The sequence below is a fragment of the Tursiops truncatus genome, chromosome 2, assembly GCF_011762595.2.
Source record: "Tursiops truncatus isolate mTurTru1 chromosome 2, mTurTru1.mat.Y, whole genome shotgun sequence".
Classification (NCBI taxonomy): Eukaryota; Metazoa; Chordata; class Mammalia; order Artiodactyla; family Delphinidae; genus Tursiops; species Tursiops truncatus.
In genome coordinates, this window is record NC_047035.1 from 150,312,434 (window position 1) to 150,337,662 (window position 25,229).

The 25,229-nt window shown below is 35.5% G+C and overlaps 2 long non-coding RNA genes across 3 annotated transcripts; one reads left to right on the forward strand and one right to left on the reverse strand.

Annotated features, from left to right (window-relative positions):
• Positions 1–1,819: 1,819 nt before the first annotated feature.
• LOC117311242 (uncharacterized) lies at positions 1,820–17,451 on the reverse strand. 2 transcript variants are annotated; one of them, XR_004525469.2, is made up of 4 exons: positions 17,258–17,451; positions 16,692–16,859; positions 8,128–8,177; positions 1,820–3,288 (listed from the first exon to the last, which is right to left on the reverse strand). It is a non-coding gene; the product is annotated as an uncharacterized lncRNA (long non-coding RNA). The 2 variants fall into 2 exon arrangements; XR_012330340.1 differs by lacking the exon at positions 16,692–16,859.
• Positions 17,452–21,412: 3,961 nt separating this feature from the next.
• On the forward strand, positions 21,413–24,497 carry LOC141277882 (uncharacterized). The gene is made up of 3 exons (XR_012329752.1): positions 21,413–21,572; positions 22,293–22,366; positions 24,386–24,497. It is a non-coding gene; the product is annotated as an uncharacterized lncRNA (long non-coding RNA).
• The last annotated feature ends 732 nt before the right edge of the window (positions 24,498–25,229 follow it).

The following is a 25,229-nucleotide window of genomic DNA, read 5'->3' on the forward strand; positions in this document are numbered from 1 at the left end:
CCAGACCATGAAAGTGTCTTCTTATGTTTCTTTATAAATCTTTACATCCTTATACTAACTCCTCCCAACACACAGATCTGCTGTAGCTAGTGTGTTCTTGACCTTTGCAGTCCTCAAGAGCCTAATTATCATATTAGCACTTCGTATGTGTTGTTTTTTCCTTTAGTTGTTTTATATGTACTTTTAATTTCCTAAATTAAAGTTTTTGTTATCAGGAGACCTATTTTTATGTAAAACTCACAATATTAGCCACATATTTTTTATTATAAAATATGATTTAAAGTATAGCAGGCTGTGTACTTTTGAACCTTATCAATTCTGCTGCATTATTTTAAACATAAGAAAAATCGTGTCACTAAAAGTAAAACAAAAAGGCCAAGATGATATATAATGAGTCACATGACCACAATTCAGCCTTAAGGCTTTGATTCCAAAGCAGCGTTTCCACTGCGGCCGTGGGGTTAAATGTGCCTACTGAGTTGTCGCTAATTGAGCCTTAACCTCCGTCAAAGGTATCAACTAAAATCCTCTTAACTGAATGTAACATTATGTAATGTAGTGTAGAATTTGGTAAACGTGTCTTAGCCCAATAACACTCCATCCCATAAAATTAACGTTTCAATTGTAATACAAATTAAAATATTAATATTAAGAGGTATTTGCTCAGCATGGTTCCTAGAGCATTACCTGTTAAAATATGTATTGAGTCCCAGGGAGATCTACCAAGGGAAAATACCAGTTAAGTATCTTCTCTTTGCCAAACTTATCAAAATTTTTTATGATTCTCTGTTATTAAAAAAATATATATATATATATACACACATACACACACATATATGTTTTCATTTTGTATGTTAACAAATCTTGTCATCTAGAATTTTTTGCCAGTTTGCTTATCATCTGCTCCATTATGTGTTCTTGTAGTCTGTGTATTCTTCAGAGAGGTTATTTTTCTTTAGAAACTCCATTGTCTGGTGGTGAAACGTATTATCCCCATATTGTGGGAGCCAGATATTCACCGACCCGAGATCACTCATGATTAATGACACTCAGATCTGAAGAATGTTGGCTTTGCTTATTGGGCTCTTATGCTACTTGTGTAATTCACATTGTGTGTCCTGAGGGAGGGGAAGGCAAAGGCTATACGAACATTTATGAAGACATAAATATATCTGTTCTTGTAGAACTGTTTCCATTTATGTAGACTGGTATATATTTTAGATATCCATTTAATGTCTAATCATTGCAATAGTCTGTGAAACATCTTTCTTACATAGGCAGCTACGCATATTTGTTTTCATCTTGTGACTATATTGCTTAATTCTTTAAAATGTCTCAGGGTTGCGTTGTCAGAATACTGTGCGACTCATGTAATTTAAGTCATGTGTAAGGAACACATTTTCTAACATGCACTCAAGATGGATTTGTAGTTCAGCATGAAAACACAAATATTTATCATTTTTCTTCCTCCATACTCTCTAGGTGAAAATTTTTTCTCATGGTTTTTAAATTAAAAAATTCCTTACAGCTCTGTTAAAAAATGTAATCACTAGTTCTGCATAGGGCAAATAACCATGATTTATATTATGTTACCATGGATTGGTCACATTTTCCAATTTATTGATTTAATTATTTTCATTTCTAAACAAACTGGCCTGAGATTGAAACTTGATGATAATTTAAATGTAGTACATGCTGGGTGTTCACTAAGAGGATTGTAGTTTTTTGATCAAAATATTTTATATTAATGTATGGTTTTGACACAGTTTATTTGTTTAACAAGTATTTATTGAGTACTCATCTTGTGCAAAGCCCTGCAGAAGTGTGCCCTAGAAAATGAGTAAAACCTAAACCTTACCCTCAAGAGAGATTAAAGATTCATTGTGAAAATCAGCAGATACATAAAAACATACACAAGATTGAATAATGACATGGAGACTGGGGCACGAAAGGAAAATGTTGTGTGTGATTGAGAGAAAGGGGATTCTGTGTCTACCAAGCTCTGAATTATAGCATCATTTAGACTATGGAATAAAATATATGTGTAATATAATATAGTGTATATGCATATATGTGAAATAATGTTCATATAATATTATATATGTATATTTTAGTTAAAATAAAAGTTTAAAATTATCAAAATTCTACTATTCTACCAAAAATTGGGTTAATAATTTTGTATATTTCATTCCAGCCTTTCTCCTATGAATTTAAGTTTTACATAATTGTAATTGAAGGCAAAATGTAACTGTAATTCTTTAAAAACTATCATTGGTATAGTGTAAACATTTGCACAATGCTACATTTCTTCATAACCATCATTTGGAATGAGAGCATAACATTTTTCTTCCAGAGGATGTACTATATTTTTTCTAATTTTCTTCTACTATTATTTATTTTGGTTGTTTATAGAAGTTCACTCTTTTATATAGCTGGTTTTGAAAAACATATTCATGCATATAGTTTTGTCCCCTCTCAGTTTAAAGCCTTTCCTTAGAAGAAGTTCCAAAAAGTGGGACAAATGTTATACAAACTATTATTGAAGTGTCACTTTTAAGCTGTGTGCTATCCTTTACATCTTTGTGTCATTTAGAACATTTTCATAACAGAAGAATTTCAAGGAAACCTACCAAAGCCAAAATATGTATTTATGCTGGTAGATTTTCAGGGCAATGGTTCAGAACTGAGGGGTTTATACTGTGACATAAATTTACTCCCTAAAGAGGGCATTGTAAGTGAGCACTATAATTTTATGAATAGATTCATCTCATCATACAATTTTTATTATACTTTTAATATGTATAATGTTACATTTTTCTTTGGATGTCAGCATTATTACATGAATTTAAAAGTTTTGTGCTTTGAATTTTTAGAGTGAACATTTCAGTTCGTGTATTCATCTTTTTTTAATAAAAAGCTTCTTAAAAGTTTTTCTACAGCTGAAAATAATTAAATCCTTTCATAAAATTAAAGTGTGCAAATTCATTGGTAATACAAATAATTATTCTGCAGATGACAATGCGTAGAATCTTGTCTTCTTAAATTCCAGGTGTTTCTGAGCCTTACTTTCATCGGGTTAAACTCTTCGTAATTTAGAGTCAAATTTGCAAAGATAAAGCTGGTGGTTCCTCCTTGCAAACAAGTATATAATGAACCCTTATTTCAAATTTGTACAAAGCTTTTGGCTACTAGGTAACTTTCAGGGTCACTTATATTATATTAACATCAGGGAATTCCATTCTCCGTACTTTCATCTCTGGCACAGTGACCTTGTCACCAGGTGGCTTCCTGTAGAGAGGTGAGCAGAGACACTTTCTCAGTATCATTCAAGGACATGTTAAAGGTCTTAGAGCAAAAGTGGCCTATTTTTTCATGACGACATCAGTATGATCAAAGAATATGATTTATTTTTCTCATTAAGTACATTACCTTATGAATACTTCAATTGAGTTTCCATTAGTTGATTTGAATCATTAAATGTAAACTACAAGAAAAATTATTCTTTTAAAGCTCATTTATTTAAATTTTTAATAATCTGTCAATGCTTCCCTTCAATTTCAGATATTAACCCTTAACATTCATAAACTGAGAATGATTAGCATTTTCTTTAGAAGGGAACCACTCACACCACCATTTAGATATTTTACTTATATAAAGTATTTTACCTAATTAAGTGCTTACTCATTAGCAATTATTCAGATGTCTCCAAATTCTTATAAATAATGCATTAATGACAAATGTAATTATTTCAATTAAAAAATAAAAACAATTCTGACATTGGTTCCCTAGTCATTTTCTTGGTTCTAAAGTGGCTCCAAATCTCCTTTGAAAAGTTTTTTTGTGTGTATTTAATATATACATACTATCAATGACCAAAACAACCAGAAGAACACTATTTTTACTTTGTTTTTTTCTGATTGAAATATAAAGTAGATATGCGATGTGGAGTTTACATGTTGGTAAATTCAGCATTTTTCTCATATTTCCCTTGTTCCTTACAGAGTATGCCCACAGTTTGGAGGTTGGTCTGCTCTGAGCTTCTTTTATTCCTTTGAAGGCATGAGGCAGGGAGAGGACATGAGTGTTTATAGTGTCACCGTAAAAGTTTTCCACTTAAATTATGCAATTGAGGATATGTGATTATAATTTCTGTCATTACCAATCTACTTACACGTCACTTTCAGCTATTTCAAATCCAGCTCCTCTTTGTTTCAGTCCCTGCTGCCCGGCCTAGCCAATCAAAAGTCCAGTGAAGGAGGCCTGGCCATGGGCTCTGTGCCCAGGACAGAACTATTTAAATAAATAGGCAAATGAATCAATGAGTGAATGAATGGAAAAATGAATTGATGTCCAGGAAAAGCAGATTTCAGAGCAAGGAAAATTATCAGGGATAAAGATGGGAATTACATAATGATCAAGGAGTCAGTTCTCTAAGAAGACATAACCATCATTAACGTGTATGTGCATTTGAGAGACATCAAAATACGTGAGGCAAAAACTGATTGAACTGCAAGAAGAAATACAGGAATCCACTATCCTAGGTGGAGACCTCGATACCCCTCTGTCAGTAATCGGCAACTCCGGCAGCCAGCATATCAGTGAGGACATAGCTGAACTCAACAACACCATGAATCAACTGGTTCTAATCAACATTGTTAGAATACTTCATCCAGCAATAGCAGATGACATATTCTTCCAAAACTCACATGGAGCATGTACCAAAATAGACCAGATACTAGACTATAAAACAGGCCTTAACAAATTAGAAGAGTATTAATTATACAAAGAATGTTCTCAGACCAATGTGGAATTAAACTAGAAAACAGTGACAAAAAGATAGCTAGAGAATACCAAAACATTTGGAGATTAAAAAACACATTTGTAAATAACACATGGGTCAAAGAAGAAATCCCAAGAGAAATTTGTAATGTTCTGAATTAAATGTAATTGAAAATACAGCTTATGAAAATATATGGGATACAGCAAAAAAGCAGAACTTAGAAGGAAATTTATGGTATTGAGTGCATATATTAGAAAAGAAGATCTAAAATTCAATAATCTAAGCTTCTACCTTAGGAAACTAGGAATAGAAGAGCAAACTAAATACAACACAAGCAGAAGAAAAATGAAGAAAAATTACAGCAGAAATAAATGGAACTGAAAATAGCTTTATTTATTTATAACAGCTTTATAATTAAAAAATTGGAAGCAAATAAGATGTTCGTGAATGGGTAGTTGGATAAACAGAATGTGGTACATCTATGCAATGGAATATTATTCAGTAATAAAATAAATGAGCTATCAAGGCATGAGAAGACACAGAAAAACCTTAAATCCACATTGCTAGTCTAAGAATACAGTATGAAGATCCATATGTGGTAGGATTCCAACTATATGACATCTGAAAAGGCGTAACCATGAAGATTAGGGGTTGTCAGGGGCTGGGGGAAGAAGGGATGAGTAGGCTAAACAGAGGCAGCTTTAGGGGAGTAAATCTATCCTGTATGATGCTATAAAGGTAGATATATGGCATTTGTCAAAACTCCTACAACTCTACGACACAAAAAGTGAACCTTAACTATTTATGGACTTTGGTCAATGAAAAAGTATCAGTATTACTTCCTCAGTTTTAGCAAAGGCACTGCACTCATACAAGATATAATAATCAGAGAGACTTTGTCAGGGATGGGGGAGATTATATGGGAACTCATTTTGTTTTCTGTACAGTTTTTCTGCTAAAACTGCTCTAGAAAATAGTCTTTTTAAAATACTCATTGAACTCTACCCTTAAATGGGTGCATTTTATGCTTTTAAAATTTTACTACAAAAAAAGGTGATGTAAACACTTGAAAAAAAATGAATAATGACTGAATAAACTTTGACCAATTCTGTATAGCTCTTCTCTCAGTAACATTTTTACACTATTTCTTAATAATCACAGGCTTTTTGGTGAGGGGGGTGGGCGGGGGACAGGAATATGGAAAGGTTGATATATAGAGTTTAAAAGAAACTAGAACAAAGATGGATAGGAGCTGTACAAAAATTTTAAGTGAAAATTAGCTGCAGTTAAATAAAGAGAAAAAAACTATGTGCTTCACAGGACTCTAAAGGATTTGTCAAATTTTGAAATAAAATCTCAGTGTGGAAATGTAAGGAATAATTAATACTACTAATTTAAGCAGTAACTATATCAGAAGATGCAGTTAAACGTTCAGAAAATAGAAGTATATCTCAAGTGAGAAAGAACCAGGATGAACTTCTCACTGGAAGTAGTTACAGGAGCAGTGAGTGCGAGTTTGGGAACAGAAGTGCTGGATTCCTTTCTCATACCACAGTTTACGAAGTAGATTTGAAAATTGTTCAAAATCTCTGAGACTCAGTTTCTTATCCATACAAGGGGGATAGTCGTAGTAGTTGCTCTTAGAGACATTTGAAGATTAAATGACATATAAAACATTCGACACATCTCTTATTTTAGTACAAAGTCAGTAAAATGTGTTATTATTAGTAGTAATATATTATCAGGAGTATTTCTTTTAATATGTTCCCCCACCCTTGAGATTTCAGGAAAGAAAGGATGAACCTTGTAGAGGTGGTTAGCAAGGTCTTAAGACATGTGTATCAGTAGTGATTATAATGCAATTGGCATACTAGGTTTATAACACTGAGTTTTTCTGTCAGTTGTTCCACTTGAACTTGACCAGCATGATTTTTAAGAACAATGATTTCTCACCACATTGCAGACAGTCATGATTTTTAGTTATTTATATTCAATGACACCTTAAATGCTATAATATATACATTTAATTTCAGACTTATAGAAACATTTTAAGAATAGTACAAAGAATTACAAAAAACAAACAAACAAAAAAAGAATAGTACAAAGAATTTCCAAACACCTTTCACTCCAAGTCTCCAAATGTTAACATATTACTACAATTGCTTCATCCATTTCCGCTTCTCTCTCTACACATACGTGTGCATATTATTTTTCTGAACTGTCTAAGAGGAAGTGGCATATATGATGATCCTTCTTCCCTAAATAATTCACTATATATCACCTGAACACAAGAGATTCTTTCTCAAAACCACAGTATAGTCATCAAATTCAGGAAATTAGCATTGATACAGTAATACTACTAATACACAGACTAGTCCAGCTTTGGCTAATTGTCCCTGTAAAGTCCTTTATAAACAAATAAAATCCAAGATGATTGGTTTCATTCAGTTGTCACGTCTCTTATGCATCACTTAATTTGGAAAAGTTGCCAAGTCTTTATATATTTCAATATACTGATGTTTTACAAGGATATTAGGCAATTATTTGTAACACGCCCCTCAATTTGGGTTTATCTGATGTTTTCTCGTGGTTAGATTCAATTTACGTATAGGCTTTTGGCAGGAACACCAAAGAAATGGTACTGAGTTTTGCTCAGTGCATGAATGTAAACACGTCACATAGGTTTTTCTTGTTGGATAAGATACTTTATGTAAAGAACTGGGAAAGCATTCCTTACATGTAAATATGATAGCTACTGCTTTTTTCTTCTAGGTTTTATTTCACATTTATGTAGAAATTTCATTCTTTCACATATCAGTCACAGACACATACTCTTCTATTGTATATTGCATGAGAAATTTATTTTCATATTTTATTTCAGTTGTAATGAGAGAACATGATTAGAGAGAATGAAAAAAAAAGTATGTTTCAATACAATTATTCCATTCATCTTCCTGTTTCTCAGGACAAATGTTTCTGCTTCGTTGAAGTCACAGGTTTCAAACTGAATCTAAAACAGCTCCCACTGAATTTGCTCTGTTGGTGTTTAGACATCTTGTTTTCCTTATCTTTACTCTGGTTGATCAAGATATTTCAATACTATATTTTCAGAATGAACTGTAGTTAAACAGCGTTTATCTTTTGGGCTTTATGTTAATTCCGCAATCGCATGTAATCCCGTATTAGAATTTGCAATTTGAAGATTGCTATTTAAGGTATGTTGAACTCCTTCATAATATGGATGGGCACATAAAACATGTATATTCACATTACAACAAAACTGATATACTAATTAGGTTTAAAAAATTTTATATGTTAATGATACAGATAGTAAAAAATAGTCTTACCATGTTTATAGTAGAAGCCCAATTAAGACATTTGGAGTCAATGAGAGAATCTAGAACAAATGCAAGACACATTTTCAGTGCTCAATATATATTTTTCAAATACATAAGCAAATGGAATAAACAAATAAATTACATGGTTAATCATGTTTAATTTCAATTGAGCAATAATTTTTCATGGACTGCAGCCAGGAAAATATTCCATAAGAAGAGATGTTGAGAATAGTACACGTTGACATTAGCAAACTCACTAAGAACATATAATTTTAAAAACTTTTAATCTTGATTTTTTTCTATTAGTTTATACATTCTTTTAAGGCAAGAACACCTTTTTATTCCACATTTATAGGAAAAATGTAGAAAGTATGAACTTCACATTTGTTAATAAGATTATCATAGAGGATTATTTGATAGTTGGGAACTTTACACAAAAATAAAGATTCACCATACTAGATCTAGGTATTTCAACTATGGCATTTTTTAGATTTCCATTTCTTTATTCTTTAAGAGTTTTTATCGTGAGCTTCTAATACAATTACAACCTTAGTAATCTGGGCAAAGCATATCTATGTTTCTACTTCATCTATTTACATATCAACACTTAAAAACAATTTAAATGTCTCTTGTGTTATTATGCCTAGAAAACAGACATTGAAATCAAAGTGTGCCTTGTTTTTCAAGTAAAACTGACACAAGTCTTACCAAGTTCTTAATTTTCTCTGTGTGAGTTAAAAATTTCACAGCACATAAAATCATGTGAAATTTGGACATAATGGCTAATACATAATTTAATATTTTTTTCATTAGAAATCAATTTTCATTTTAAATTTCTCTTTTACTGTAAGGAAATACTATTCTCTGGCTTCCCTGGAATAGCCTGCTGGTTCTGGCCATGGATGAAATCTTGAAACTCCAATTAAAATTCAGTCACTGAATTGTGAGATTGGAGGAAAAGTCCAACATTTGCTCCTGTTTCCAGTGGCAAATTCCATCTTTACTTGTCCTGACCTTTTCTTGACTTGTGACTCAATATTCAAGTCATACACCATATTTTTAAAATGTAAATTTCTGTAGTCATCCTATTTTAAACTATCTTTATAATGAACCAAGTACGAGTTTTAAAAATCTGTACTGTGTGGAGAAAGCCACTATCATGTTTTGACAAGAAAGTAATGAAACAGTTTAACTGTTCATTTTGTAGTTGATTCATTGAGAAAATCAACACACTGGCAGGCTTTCCATAGCCGATTAAATGCCACAGCACATAAAATCATGTGAAATTTGGACATAATGTCTAATACATAATTTAATATATATCATCTCCAATTCCATGCCTCATCCTGTTTGTTATGAATTGATAACGCTTGTATTTAAATGGGCTTCCTTTTTTTTTTTTTTTTCGGTACGCGGGCCGCTCACTGTTGTGGCCTCTCTCGTTGTGGAGCACAGGCTCCGGACGCGCAGGCTCAGCGTCCATGGCTCACGGGCCCAGTCGCTCCGCGGCATGCGGGATCCCCCCGGACCGGGGCACGAACCCAGGTCCCCTGCATCGGCAGGCGGACCCTCAACCACTGCACCACCAGGGAAGCCCTAAATGGGCTTCTTTTTAGAAACTCTGTTGGAATCATGAATCACAATTAGTATTTTTCTTATCAGAGCATCAGAGTAGTTGATGGTCAATATTGTCAATCTCCAGTCCAACTTCAGGCAAGAGTCATGTGACAGGAAGTACTATTAAAAATAGCATATTTAACTATCTGCTTCCAAACAAGGGCGGAGCCAAATTACCGCAAAGATGGTTATGTTCTTTATGCTTTTTGTGAAAAAAGAGAAACATTTGTTAGTGTTTTGAACTAATAGTTAACATAGTTTTGAAAGATTTTTACACCAACCAATGTAATACTTTCTTGAAAATTGAGCATGTTGCTCAGTTTAGTTCTCAATAAACAAAAGGAAATAAAAAATCTGTTTCATCTGAACATTTATTTTCAATAGTAAAATCTACCAGCCTCTCCATATTGAAGCATCTTTTTGTTCCCCTCCTTTCTTTTCTGCCAGGCTTTTCCCCTCTGGCGTCCACTCGAAGTTTCTCTATATTTCTAGCATTGTCCAAAACCTAAGAGTCTTCCCCAAATATCCTCCCTTTGAATAAATGCCTCCAACCACACACTGAAGAACTATTTCGCATTGTATTACCTCAAGAACTTGGGAATCAAATGCAAGCCTCATAGCCCCTCTTAGTTTTGTCTATGGGACTAGAACTAGAAGGTACTGGAGAAAGTTGTGGTGTTCTCACACAACTCACTGTACATATTAGAGTCAAAATCCATATAGATTGGTTCTTGAACTTTACTCCAGCTCAGGAATACGCCAGTAAAAACTCTAGTGTTCGTAATAGTCATCAGTTTACATATGGCAGGAAATTCCCAGATGCTGTTTTACAAAGGAAGCACAATTAGAGTACATTCCTTACATCATGGGCAAAACTGTTTACCTAGGATTAGTTGTTGAAAACAAAGCATTTTTTGATCTTATATAAAATAAGTGTGCTGCCTCAGAAGGATGTGGTGTTAAGCGCGATACAGATGCTAGGGAATGAGGGCAACCACAGAGCTCAGAACACTGCAGACATTTGCACTCATGGATAACGTCTCTGATTTGACTGGCCGCATAGCTTTTATTTATGTTTGCTCTCTTGAAATAATTTGATTTTTAGTTTTTAGATTTTCCTAATACACTTCCACTAAATTGAGACAGATTTGGAGGAAGAAACCATCCCCAGTTAACCTGTGGCTCCTTAGCTGCTAATACAGGATCTGGTAGCCAGTAGGTACTCAATACTTGGTGATTCCAGGAATAAAATGCATTTTAAATACACTAAAATGTTTTTTTTTCTAAAAGCATGATAAAATATTCCAAAAATCTTTTAAAGATCACATTTTTTGGTAAAGCATGCTGTAAAAATGTATGCACGATGTGTGAATTCCATTTATTTGTAAGCATTAGAGTTTTGAAAAACTCATTTCTAGATCTTCATGAAGTCTTCAGTCAGACTTTGTTTGGCACACGCTTGGTGTCTGCATTCAGATGTGGCCATAAAATAGTCGTGCACAACCTCCACCAGCGCTGCCATCAGCTAATTGCCACTTCAATCAGCCACCTGTCCCCCCAGAAGCTGAGCCAGCACAAATGGATGCTGGCAAATAAAACATGAAATTTCCTGAAGAGCCACAACAAGCAGGAGACATGTCCCTAGACCCAAATCATGTGGGTCTCATCAAAGCATAGCGTAGAATCATGAAACAGTAATAACAATGCAATATTAGCTCTGAAATCTAAATACAGTCCATTGCCTGTCAAGTAGACACACAATTTAAAAGGTAACATTTACTATTGTTAAATAAATATCAAGCATTAACAAAGTAAAATTAGCAGATTGAAACTCAAATAACAATTTTAAAACAAAAATTCTTTGGAAACGTTAAGCTTACATTAAATGAATGAATAAATGCAAGCACGCATGAGATGTGAGGAAAAACAATGAATCCATCATATGAGCATTTAATATATGCCCAGAATGTAGAATATAATGCCCTTAATTCCAAAGTAGTATTAGCATCTCTGTTAATGCTTTCTAAAAAACAAGCAAATCTGTTACGTTGTATGAATTATTCAGACGATATTATAATAAGTTTTATCCTCATGGCAGGAAGAAACACCTTAGATTTCACAACCACTTATAATCATGACTCAAAATCTCAATGCTATCCTAAAGGTACAATGGTTTGAATGGCCAATTATCCACGTGTAGAATTTCTCTTTATCCCTCTCACCAGCTCAAACTTCAGCATCCCAAAAGAGTACTTCACAGAATGGAATGCCCTAAAATGAGATATTCTGCCTATGTTTTAGGGGTCACTTAATGGCTTTGCAAAAAGTACTTTTGACTCTGAACTATTTTTGCCTTATGTGCTGATCTTAAATTTTACCTTTTTAAAATGGGAAACACCTGTGTTTTTAAAAAATCTCCAAATTTTCACTGGTGAAAGTCACAAGATTCTAAAGTCAATTATTTTGAATAGTTTAATTTTTAAATTTGTATTTATTTCATTTTTTTTATTAAAAATGGGCAAATGTAATGTGTTTCTGGTAGTAAAATGGATGATCAGTAATATTCTTTTAATTTAATTTTGACCAACACACATTACAACTTCTGAGTTTTTTCCTCTGGAATTGCAGAATTATGGCTCCCTTTATATAGTGTTTTTATACTGTTTAACCTTATACAGCAAACAGTATCTCTCATGAGTTGCATATTCTTTAGTTGCTTTATGTAGAACTGGGACTAAAAACACCTATGTCACTGGATGTAGAGAGACAAATTTTAAAAAGATAAAACAGCTGACTGTTTAAAAAAGAATTCGATTTCTCACTCCCTTACTTTTTTAGTTGAAGGATGTATATTGGAAATCAGTGCAGATGAAGTCTTTCTAGAATAGCATCATATGAAAAAACAAGAAAAAATGAGCTTCCCTAATATTAATGAACATCAGTAGAGTGCGTATTATTTTAACCAGTCATTGTTCAGAATGGTTTACCTTAAATGCCTTTTTAGTCTTCAGAGCCTCCCTATGAGATAGATATTAACACTGTCCCATTTTACAGAAGAGACAAACGAGGGACAAAGAGAAAAGACGGGCCCGAAGCCACAGAACTGGATTCGAACCAAGGGGCCTGGAGGCAGGGCCATGGATGCAGCACCTCCTCATCTCGATACTGACTGGACGTCCAAGATAAGGAAAGTATCACTGTTTCAAAATGTTGAGGAAAATCATGAGAATCAGAATCAGTGTTTCCTTCTCGACAGTTCACCATTCCGTTGTGGTTCCTTTTGTACTAATCCAGGCAACATTGCTTTCCGGTTAGTATCATGCCGTGGATTCTGAAAGATCAAAGCATTTCAGAAATTCTGAAGCCCCATAGCAATGTAATCTCCTAGGAGAGGGATGGCCAGGGACAGCCTGAAAATTCAAGCAACCCCGCTGGGAAAAAATGAGAAATGATTACACTGGGCACAGGGGAAATGCCTTTGGCCAAAGTATTTCGTGTATACACAAAGGACAGATTACACCGCCTATTGCTCCGTCCAAAGCAGCACTCGCTGAGACACTCAGCTTCCCCACTTAGATGAGATGAAGAGCTGCGTGAACTCAGCTGGAAGCGAGCCCATTGGTTCCAGATGGTGTAGACAGTTCAGTCCTGGCGCTCCTGAGGCAGTGGCAGCGCACAGGGTTTACTCCAGGAGAAGCAGTAGGTGTTTGCCAGGGAGACCTTTACTTCTTTGGTGTATGAACAAAAAGCACATCAATTTCAGGAACTATCTCTGCTAACAAAGCAGAGCACAGACATGGGGTGATTATCTGCGCAATCAAGCTGAAAAAGTCTGCCTTTGACTCAAAGACGGGTTATTTTGAGCCCCGTCTTTAATAATCTGTTCAATCGCTTTGCTAAATTATTTCACTTCTCTGTAGAGCAAGCAATAAGAAGTTATTTGCTTACTTGAGGGGTGTGTGTGTGTGTGTGTGCGTGTGTGTGTGTGTCTGTTTAATGGTAGATGCGTCCCTATACTGAGTCTGGGTGCACTGTGAACATCAGGATGAATTGTGCCCCGGCCCTCCGGGCTGTAAGTCCTTAGAGACAGAGCCATAGGCCAGAAGGACTGCCATGCTGCCCCCCATGTGGTGTTGCTGCCGCCACCTGTGTGACGACCTCTTGTGGTCACCAAGCACATGGTTACAACCACTGTGTGTGGGTTTGGTTTTTTTAGCTGTTTGTTTGCATTTTTAGTTTTTCAGCTTTACTGGGGTAGAAGTGACAAAATTGTAATATATTTATAGTGTACATCATAGTGATTTGATATATGTATACATGAAGGGATTCCCACCATCCGGTTAATTAACACATCCATCACTTCATATATTTATCCCTTATTTTGTTGAGAACATTTAAGTTCTACTATCAGCAAATTTTAATTTTACTATACAGTGTTATCTACAATGGTCCCCTGTTATACAGTAGATCTGTTTTGTAGCATTGTTTTTTAATTGAAGTATAGTTGATGTACAGTAATATTATATAAGTTGCTGGTACACAATATAGTGATTCACAATTTTTAAATGTTATACTACATTTATAGTTATTATAAAATATTGGCTATATTCCCCATGTTATACTATATATCCTTGTAGCTTATTTTATATCTAATAGTTTGTACCTCTTAATTCCTCCACCCCTATATTGCCCTTCCCCGCTCCCCACTGGTAACCACTAGTTTGTTCTTTATATCTATGAGTCTATGAGTCTGCTTCTTTTTTGTTATATTCACTTGTTTGTTGTATTTTTTTAGATTTCACATATAAGTGATATCATACAGTATTTGTCTTTCTCTGTCTGACATATTTCACTTAGCATAATGCCCTCCAAGTCCATCCATGTTGTTGCAAATTGCAAAATTTCATTCTTTTTTATGGCTGAGTAATATTCCATTCTCTGTGTGTGTGTGTGTGTGTGTGTGTGTGTGTGTGTGTGTAGCTTCTTTACCCATTCACCTGTTGATAGACACTTAGGTTGCTTCCATATCTTGGCTAATGTGAATAATGTTGCTGTGAACATTGGGGTGCATGTATCTCTTCAAATTGGTATTTTGGGGTTTTCGTTTTTGTTTTTTAAAAATATATCTCTTAGGAAATGGAAGGAATACTTCATGCACTGATGGAGGTGTATTTCTTGCTATGGGGGGAGTTTAAACAGTGACTATAAGAGCTTCAGTGAAGAGAAGTAAACATCCGCTTGGAGGGATGGAAAACTGACTTCCCTAGTCTGTTCTGATTCCTAGATCTCTGTTTCTGTACTTTCTGTTGGCAATATGCATATTAGTGCTACAATTTTTAGACTCCAGAGCAATAGTTTGGAGATTGATCATATTACGGCAGGTAGGATAAAAGGCCATGTAGCCATACCTGGACTGGAAAATTTGTTTGAAATTAATCACAGAACTTTTAAGGTAAGCAGACTTTTTAGGAAAATAAATAACGTGATATTACTGATTGTAAATGGATGTTGTCTGTGCATATACGCAAAATAGTTCTTGCTAATGGCTTCGGGGTCATTTCAGTCAATTCCTAAGGTGTGGCAGATCATAATTCAATTTCTATTTAGTGTTCATTTTGACATATTTACTGGCTGTGTGAATTTAGACAAGTTATTTAATATCCATGATCTCAGTCTCCTTGAGAATGGACTGGGGAGACTGGCACCTGCTGCCTAAAGATCTTGAAGGTTCCAAGTTTTATCTATGTCCACATTCCCTAGCACAGTACCTCTGGAATACATGTAGTCAATAAAGCTCTATCCCTGTGAGTATGATGGTCTTCAAATCCATTATTATCTGCTCCTAGCTGATCACTGTAAAAATGAGGGAGTGTCTCAAGATATTCTGCCTTGGATTATAGCTGAATGTATTTTAGTAGAATAGTACTTCTCAATTCAAAATAATTTACTTTGCCTGATTTGTTTCATTTTATTTCCCAATACTTAAACTCTTTTGTTTTTCAAATTTTATATTTGCATGTATTTCTTTGTCCTCTCCATTAGTGAACAGAACACAATTTATTTTGAGAGAATGCTATTTATGGATAAAACATTGAGACTAATACATTTTTCCCCTTTTTAAATGAAAAATTATTCATATCTTTTTGATTGTGTACAACTCCTTATGCAACATTTCTGCTTATTGTTGAAGATAAAAGTTTCAGCTACAATTATTCTTTATAATTTCCTTTCTCCTTGGCCAAATACCAAATTTGTTAGATTATGATCACTTTTTCTATATATAATACTAATTTTCAGCTATTAAGATCCTAGTTATGATGAGGTAAATTACTATTCAATACTCATCTTTTTTTATTCAGTTTCTCCTGTGAAGTGTGATATTCACTATTTTCATTATGCAGGTAGAAATTTACTTTTAAGGATATAATCATTTATTTCCTTTGATCCACTTCTTAATAGGCATTGGTAGCCTCAGGGTATTTTTTTCTCATTCTATTTCTCTCAAAACGTGTTGTGTCTATTAAATTTGCTTCTCAGTATCTCTCAGATTCTCAGTTCTACAAATTCCCTCTTACTGAGCAAAAGATCAAAACTTTCTTTCCTGTGTGATGACTTAAATTCAGCAATGGGGACTTCTCTGGTGGTCCAGTGGTTAAGACCTCACCTTACAATGCAGGGGGTGCGGGTTCAATCCCTGGTTGGGGAGCTAAAATTCCACATGCCTCAGGGCCAAAAACCCGAAACATAAAACAGAAGCAATATTGTACCAAATTCAATAAAGACTTTAAAAAATGGTCCACATAAAAAAAAAAAACTTAAATAAATTCAGCAATGAATTTTATATCATAATTTTCTTTGCTTATTATATATTCACGGTGATATAAAATAAAGAAATAGGAAAGAGAATTTCTTGCAAAACCGTTAAGTTAAAATACAAAGTAATAATCAGTCCTTACCAACAAATCAGTGATGAAAGGGGAGCACCTCTTCCTTTTCATAACTGTGGAGACTGGAGAATTGGACTCCCAGTTAATTGTATGTCTCCTGTCAAGTCCTTCCCTTTAAACTGATGCTTTACAGGGGACTACTGAACTCTTCCCTGGACATCACAAATCTAAATTAACCTGAAGTACAACAGAGGTTTTAGGAGTTATATCACAAGTCTGGAGGAGAATTTGAAAATATCTCTATTTCAGGAAGCCTTATCTTAATTATTTTCTTATCAGTGTAAGCATAACATTTTCAAACAATGAACGAGAAGCCTAAAACTTAAATACATATCAGCTGGCTGCTCCTGTCCATCTAGTTCCCTCCACAAAATTCTAGACACCCGTCCCATCCCCCACCCCCGGACAGAGAGGTTTCTCTAAGTAGCATTTTGCTTTCCCATAATGCCATTTACTAATTCTACCACCATAAACCTACCATAAAATGATCAAAATTGCTCTTTTATACAATGAAATACTGCATTACATGGACTGGCTAAACTCATGGGTTAGAAAATGGAAACAGTGCAACTCACCGTTTGGCTCATTGGTGAAATACAAAATACGTAAATATCCATAACTCCCAAAGCAAAACAAAACAAACAAAAAAGAAAATAATTGCAAATGCAGGTTTATTAACTTCTTCAGGGAAGGTCATGGTAATGCTACTACAATGGATGGAAGTAATACAGGCAATTATCCCATCCTATCAGAAGAAAAAAAAGTTAAGCAAGTTGTCTAACTGAATTGACTGGTTAGATGACTAATTATTACTGTTGTATTTAGACAGACCCATAGGAATAGTTAGGAATTCCTAACATTCCATTTAGACTGAAGAGACTGAATAATGTTTCTTCCCTTTCCTGTGGTTAGTGCGTTGAAAGCCAAGTAAAATATTAAACTGAAAATTCTCTTTAATCCACATCCTTTACACTACATGATTCAAATGAAATGACCTCTTTGCAGATCTGGTCTCTCAATTTAAAATAAAGGCAATGAGGGCTTCCCTGGTGGCACAGTGGTTGAGAGTCCACCTGCCGATGCAAGGGACACAGGTTCGTGCCCCAGTCCGGGAAGATCCCACATGCCACAGAGCGGCTGGGCCTGTGAGCCATGGCCGCTGAGCCTGCGCGTCTGGAGCCTGCGCTCCGCAATGGGAGAGGCCACAACAGTCAGAGGCCCACGTACCGCAAAAAAATAAATAAATAAATAAATAATTCATTAAATTAAATAAAGACAATGAGATACCTATTCTGTTCCGTGTCTTTCAGTTGAATAGAAGGTAAGCCAGGGAAGGGGGACCCAATGGCAGATTCCAGAGAACTGGGACAAGTGAGTGCTCATCAACGATTGTCTGTTAATAAACCACCTGTGATCATTGTTTACAAGTTTAGTCTAATTCCACAAATGTAGAATAAAAAAAATTCAGAAACACACTTTAATTTTTAACTCATGTTAACAGAAGAAGCAAAAGCACATACTTACAAAATATCAGCAGTACCATAAGATGGATTTAATTTTAGTGCTTATGGCCCTTTTTTAGTATTAAGTTAGCATAATATGTTAAATTTGTTTATTTAAAAAAAACTAGTAAGAAGACAAGCCACAAACTGGGAGAAAATATTTGCAAAAGACACATCTGAAAAAGTACTGTTACCCAAAATATAAAAAGAACTCTTAAAACTCAACAGTAAGAAAAAAAAAAGGATTAAAAGTGGGCAAAAGACCTGAGTAGTCACCTCAACAAGGAAGATATACAGATGGCAGATAAGCACTTGAAAAGATGCTCCACATCATATATCATCAAGGAACTGAAAATTAAAACAACAAAGAGATAACACTACATAACTATTAGAATGGCCAAAATCCAAAATACTGACAAACAGCAAATGCTGGCAAAGATGTGGAGCAAAAAGAACTCAAATTCACTGCCGGTGGGAATGCAATATTGTGCGGCTACTCTCAAGACTGGTGGGGTGGCTGGATCATATAGTAATTCTATTTATAATTTCTGAAAACTACCCTATTGTTTTCCATAATGGTTGCACCATATTTACATTCCTGCCAATAATACAAGGGTTCCAATTTCTCCACATTCTCACTAACACTTGTTTTCTGTTTTGTTTTTTACAGTCTCCGGACGCGCAGGCTCAGAGACCATGGCTCACGGGCCCAGCCGCTCCGCGGCATGTGGGATCTTCCCGGACGGGGGCACGAACCCATGTCCCCTGCATCGGCAGGCAGACTCTCAACCACTGCGCCACCAGGGAAGCCCAAGTTACTCAGTAATTTAAAGCAAATCCCAAACATCAGATCTTTCATAGCCATCCTTGTCTTCTAAAGAGATTTTTCTCTTTTCAACATGCAGAAATCCCATGTTATTTCCAGGTATTCAAAATATAATTCATCCATACCATTAATACTTTGTAAAACTACCCAATTGGATGTGGAAACATTTGTAATAGCTATAATATTTTTAATAAATGTCTATGTCTTTTAAAAATGGTACACACAATACATTTTGCTGAGTATAGAAGCTGGAACCAATGAAATTATGAACAAATTTTTCTTCCCATGGCAGTTTAAGCAGTTCTGAGTCTCATGACAATTTTGAAAAGGATGAGAATAGGAATGTTTGGTGATAATTGAAACAGATCATGTCTCATTGTTTTCGGTTTCATGTCAGTTTCGAAAATGAGGGGATGCCAAGGTCTGAGGTTCTCTGGTCATAGGGAAATCCAGTGTGCACTCCTGTCCTGAAGGATTTTAGGGCTGACATGATTTCCTTGAGAATTTTCAATTCCAGATTACCATTTTACAAATGCATATTTCTATTATATGTCCATGTGTGAGTTTTCTTCCTATTTGGTAGAAAATTGAGGTAACATTTAAATATTTTAATCTAAAATTACTGTATATATTTTTTCATTTTGGAAGCAGGAAGAGGAAAGAAGGAAAGCAGTAAGGGAGAAGGTAACTTTCTTTCACAATTCCAGTAGAGCCTTGTAATTCAAGATTTGTGAAAACTGTAATCTTAAAAAGTTTCAAGATCATGAAAGACAAAGAAAGTCTGAGAAATATTTCACACAGAAAGAGACTAAAGAGATAGAGCAATTTAATGCAGCATGTCATCTGAATTGGATCTTCTACTTTCCCAGGGGATATTGGAACAGTTGGCAAAACTTGGATGGGTCTCTAGATTAGATGGTGATAATATGTAATGTTAATTTCCTGATTTTGATGTATTTTGGTTATGTAGGAGAATGTCTTTGTTTGTAAGAAATACCCACTAAAGTGTTTAAGCGGGATGGGGCATTATGTTGGCAATTTATTTCCAAATGATTCAGGGGAAAAAAAAAGAGACTCTTTGCTCTAGCCTTGCAAATAACTTTACATTTAAAATTATTTCCAAGCCACAAATTAGACAAAAAAAGATAAACTAAAGTTATTTTATTAGACAAACAAAAGAACAATTTGCAAAAACAGTGGAAACTTTTATTTATCAAAACTTTTAATTAAAAAAGGGAAGGTGATTTATTTCATTCCAAGGCAACTAACCTGAAGTGGTATTATTACATACATTTATTTTGACTTTGTATTTTATAAAGTCTGCAGATGTCTAGGTCAGAATTGTCTGATAAAGGAAAGACATTTATTAGGTATTTATTCCATGTTGAAAGATGATAAAAAGGTTGACTATTCTGTTAGAAGTTACTTAACAGAAATCTTGATATAATATCTGTGTAATTCTTGTTCCTTAAGAACATCTTGTATTAAAGCTTTATCATGCAAAGCTCAAATGAACCTTGGAAGAGAGATACCAAAAAGAATATTGGGCTTCCCTGGTGGCGCAGTGGTTGAGAGTCCGCCTGCCAATGCACGGTTCGTGCCCCGGTCTGGGAAGATCCCACATGCCGCGGAGCGGCTGGGCCCGTGAGCCATGGCCACTGAGCCTGCGCGTCCGGAGCCTGTGCTCCGCAACGGGAGAGGCCACAGCAGTGAGAGGCCCGCGTACCGCAAAAAAAAAAAAAATAATATATATATATATATATATATATATATATATATATATATATATACACATTTAGAAGTGTTGTGAGCATCAGAGGAATGCTATAGTCTGTGGTAGATAATAGGAAAAAAAGTGTGGTGCTTAAAATAGGTGATTCAGATTATAGTAAATTAGCAATTTTCCATAGCTTGGGGTGAGCATGATAAAACCTTTCATGACAAATGCACGCTTTCATTCTTACTTACCACCAAATACTAATTCACAGTCACTATTAGACAGCAAAAATTATTTGATGAAGACATTGCTTAGCCCATCAGAAATGTGTTACTCAATTTTCTAAAGCTATTAGTGCTTTGAGAGAATAAATCCCTTGAGCCTTTTCCAGTTTCTCCCGTGTTGGTGTATTTACGTCACGTTTTGAATTACTTTGAAGCTATTCAGATGTTTTAGTCGCTTATAAATTTGCTTTCCTGAACATTTGTTTCTGTGCTGTTCATTGTGACAGATGTGAGTTTTTTGAGGATAATTTAAAACGTGGGATTACTTATTGATTATTCTCATGGTCATTTGCACTCATGATTCCACGACAATTCTTTGTGCACAGAACCCTTTTGTATTTTACTTACAAGTTTTTTTAAAAAAACATGTTTATTTATTTTCAGAATGAAACACTTGGAGAAGAAAAAAGCAAACCCGAAGAGCAGATGCTTTGAGTGATTTCAGAGACCCATCTGGAATGAAGGGTCTTAGCAAAGACAACCTCTATATGTCTGCTTCACACTTCTCTCTGCAGCTGGCTTTGCCTGTCTCACTTAAGGCTGTCAAAAGCTTCCAGCATGGTAAGGATACAACCTTGAGAAAGAAATTGCATCGGTCTCTTAGCCCAGTTCTAAAGTCCTTGGGAATGAGCTGTGATTAGCCTAGTCTAAGTCAGTTCATTGCAGCCAAAATGCAAGACCATTACACATGCTGGGAGTCACCCATGTGACCATGTGAGTTTTCAGAAGGGTCAGTTCTCAGTAAAAGGATTGGGGGAGAGGAGTGGGCAAGTAATCCAGCAATTGCTTGTTATAATTATGATGGAAAACAACATTAATAATTATGGAAACACATCTGATTAACTAAAACACCAATTTAATAGCATACCCAAAGCTCTATTTGTATCAAAAGTAGATTCCTATCAGGACAGAACATCTCCAATTCCACATTTCTTCAAAGTCAAAGTTAATTTCAATGCTTATTTGAGTATATATATGGTACCACCTCAAAAATCTGCAAGAGACCAAATGTTGGATTTGATGACCCGGAAATTCACACCACAAAGCACAGTCAATTTTGTCTTTCCATTCCTCTCCATCCTAACAGAGAGCAACATCTGGATTGAATTTTTGTGTGTATATATATATATTTATATATAGTTATATATATATATATATGTATAGAGGCTTGGAATATAATAAATGTCAGAACTGGTCTGGATTTGACAAGCAGAGCTAGAGATCTGAGTTTCCTAAAATTACAGCATGTACCTTCCTAACAGTCTTTGTAATTCATTCCAGAGTTCAGCTGCCCCCTCATGAAGTAAGCCTGGCATGATTTCTAAAAAGACCCTTGTACAAGGATGACCTCAATTGTGAGTGAGGATTTTGAAGTACATACCACGCTTTCAACAGGAAAATACATTTAGAGTGTTTATGGGGACAACTCTTCTCCACTGTATTAGAAAGCAGATTCAGAGCAGAATGGGTCTCATGCAATAGCACCTAAGCAGGTGTAACACTGGTACTAATACTTCTGTGATGTTTCTGTCGGTGCTGTTTCTACACAGAAAAGTTACATGCCTTTACTGGGCGTGCTTGCCATCACGAATGGATACAACTTCCAAAATCAGCACCTGTTTCCTCTCTCCTCACGGGCTTTGAAATCCTACTAAATCTGCTGCCAATTTCCTTTTTTTTTTTATACTCAGTGAAGTGGGGAAGTAAGGTGATAACAAGATAAAATAAATGAGAAAAAAGAACCTCTCTTTAAAATAATGCTACTTATTTTTGCTAAAATCAGTACTCTACATGTATTCTCATTTATATATTTTTTATTTCAAATTGGAGCAAATATTTCAGTACAGTAGAATTTAAGTTAGAATTTTTAAACTTTAATACAGTATTAAGAAGCAATATTGGATTTCTGGAAGTGTCAAACTATTTTCAGGTTTGACTAAAAACCTATTAATTAAGAGGAAATGCAAAAAAAGTGTCATAATATAGTACCTTGAGATGTTGAAATAGATTTGCAGATCCCCCAATTCATAAAATCACAGAGTCATCCATCCAGATCCTTTTACTTTTAGCCTTGCATTTGAGCTGTGTATTCAAAGCAAGAGCTGTTTTTGGAAGATTCTTCATGGAAGACCTTTCTATTACTGAATTCCTGGCAAAACTCTGGGCTTCCCAAGCATCAGCAGAGCATCACTTCCGTGTGTAGCTTGTGTGATTTCTACTCCAGGATAAATGTATCTTTTCAAGTCCAAAGTGAAGATAATAGCTTGTTACCATGCCCATATCCATAGACAAACTTTCTGAAACTAAGGGGACTCTGGTTAAACTTTAATTTCTATGATTATATTATTGTAGGCCCTATATTCCATTTTTATATGCCCCTAATTTTATTTCAAATATATATTAAGGACCTCAAATGGGAACAATTTTAAAACGAGGTTGTCGACGGTCAAATTAAGTCAGCATCATGAATGCATTAGGACTTTCAAGACATTTTCAGACAGCTGAGTAGGTTCCAGATCAACAGTAAAATTAAATAAGACGTGTATGAGAAAATGTGGATTGGACAGTGAGCTATGATAAGCTCCAGAAGTCTTTGGCTGTCCACCGCAGCTTCCGTCTTCTGAAGCAGAAGGAGGTGGACGAGGCTCGGTGACTTCCCAGCCATGGGAGGTGAGGGCACCTTGCAGTGTAGTAACGGTCTCAGGACTCCACTTTTAGAGTGAGCCAGCCTGACCCGGCCGCAGTTCTAAATGAATCCACTTGGAGAACTTGGGCAGGTTGTACGGCCTCCCTGCCTCTAATGTGGAAACAGTAATTGTACTGACCACCCAGTGTCATTTCGAAGTTATAATGAAGCAATGCTTGGAAATCACAGTGTTAGACACGTAATGCATGTGAAATAAATGTTCACTGTTGTAATTATTTTGAAAGTCCCATTCTCATCTCCTCGGCTGGCTGGCTCAGAGCTCCTCAGAGATAGGCCAGAAGCAATACACCATCAGGCTAACATCCGGGTCAAAATAGGATGCACTTTCCTATAAAATGACCTTATATTGTCAAAGCAGCCCTGAAAAACATCAGGACTCAGCTTCCACCAGATGAATTCAGGGAGTTCCCTGTATTCTTCCCCCAGATTGTCGACTTAGTCAACAGTAAAGAAAGGTCAAGGGATAAATGTGTGGGTCATTCTTCCAATCTCAGAAAAAAAAACCAAGCTCAGATGACAAGAGTAAGGCCCTACTGCTTTTGAAAACAGTCATATCCCAGAAGGTAGATTGTGCTAAAATAATAAAGGTCAGATGTCGAAAGTTTCTTAGTCCTTGTAGTGACTTGACTTAAAAAAAGTATCTGCTCCTTCTTTTGTCTTTCCACAGCCTTTCTGAGCCTACCTGAAAAGAAAAGATTTGGAGCCTTGGTTGGGAGATGATCTTTTCCTCAACGAAGGACCCGATAGATAATCCCTAGATATGTCAGATCTGCTCCAGCTTTGTCAGGTCATATGCAAAATAAATAGGTTTTCTCTGTAAGGCCTGATGTGGAAGCTGAGGGGGAAAGGAGGGTTAGGGAGGGTGTGTAAACTTGCCTTTTGTTCCCTCCTTGGTGATATGCGAACTTGGCTTTGGAAGATAGACTTCCCAGGGCCATGCAGTAAATTCATACTCTGTAGGTGCCCACAGCTCCGGACCATCTTGAATTCCTCCATTTGAAATGCATGTTGCAAGTCTCAGAGGTGAAGTGCATTTCATCTTTTGATCCAGGTATTTCAGTTCACTGAAGCCCTGCCACCTGCAGAGAGAAAACATCTCACCAAATCCTCATTGGAGCTCCAGTACATACAGGCTGGTGTCTCCCTGTTAAAATAAGCAAATTCTTATCAGTCAGCATCTGTTTCCCTTTTTTTTTTTTCCAAGAGCCTGTTTACCAGATTTTTCATTGAGAGACTTCCCCGTGGAGTATAATTCACTTCGTTTTTGCTCATTCATAAGATTTTTTTTTATATATCTCCCAGCTGCAACTATTTTAGGCACATTTCTGAAGACATAATTGAATGTGAGTCGTTTGAGTGAAGCAGAGCTGCAGTGCAAAACTGAGGCAGTCTGAGCTCTTTTGAAATACAGTAAATGGACACAATACGTATTTGTTGGTATAAGTACGTGATTCATTTGGTGAAGAAGTTTCTCAATAATGTCTTCTTCACGTCTATTCAAAAATGAAGTG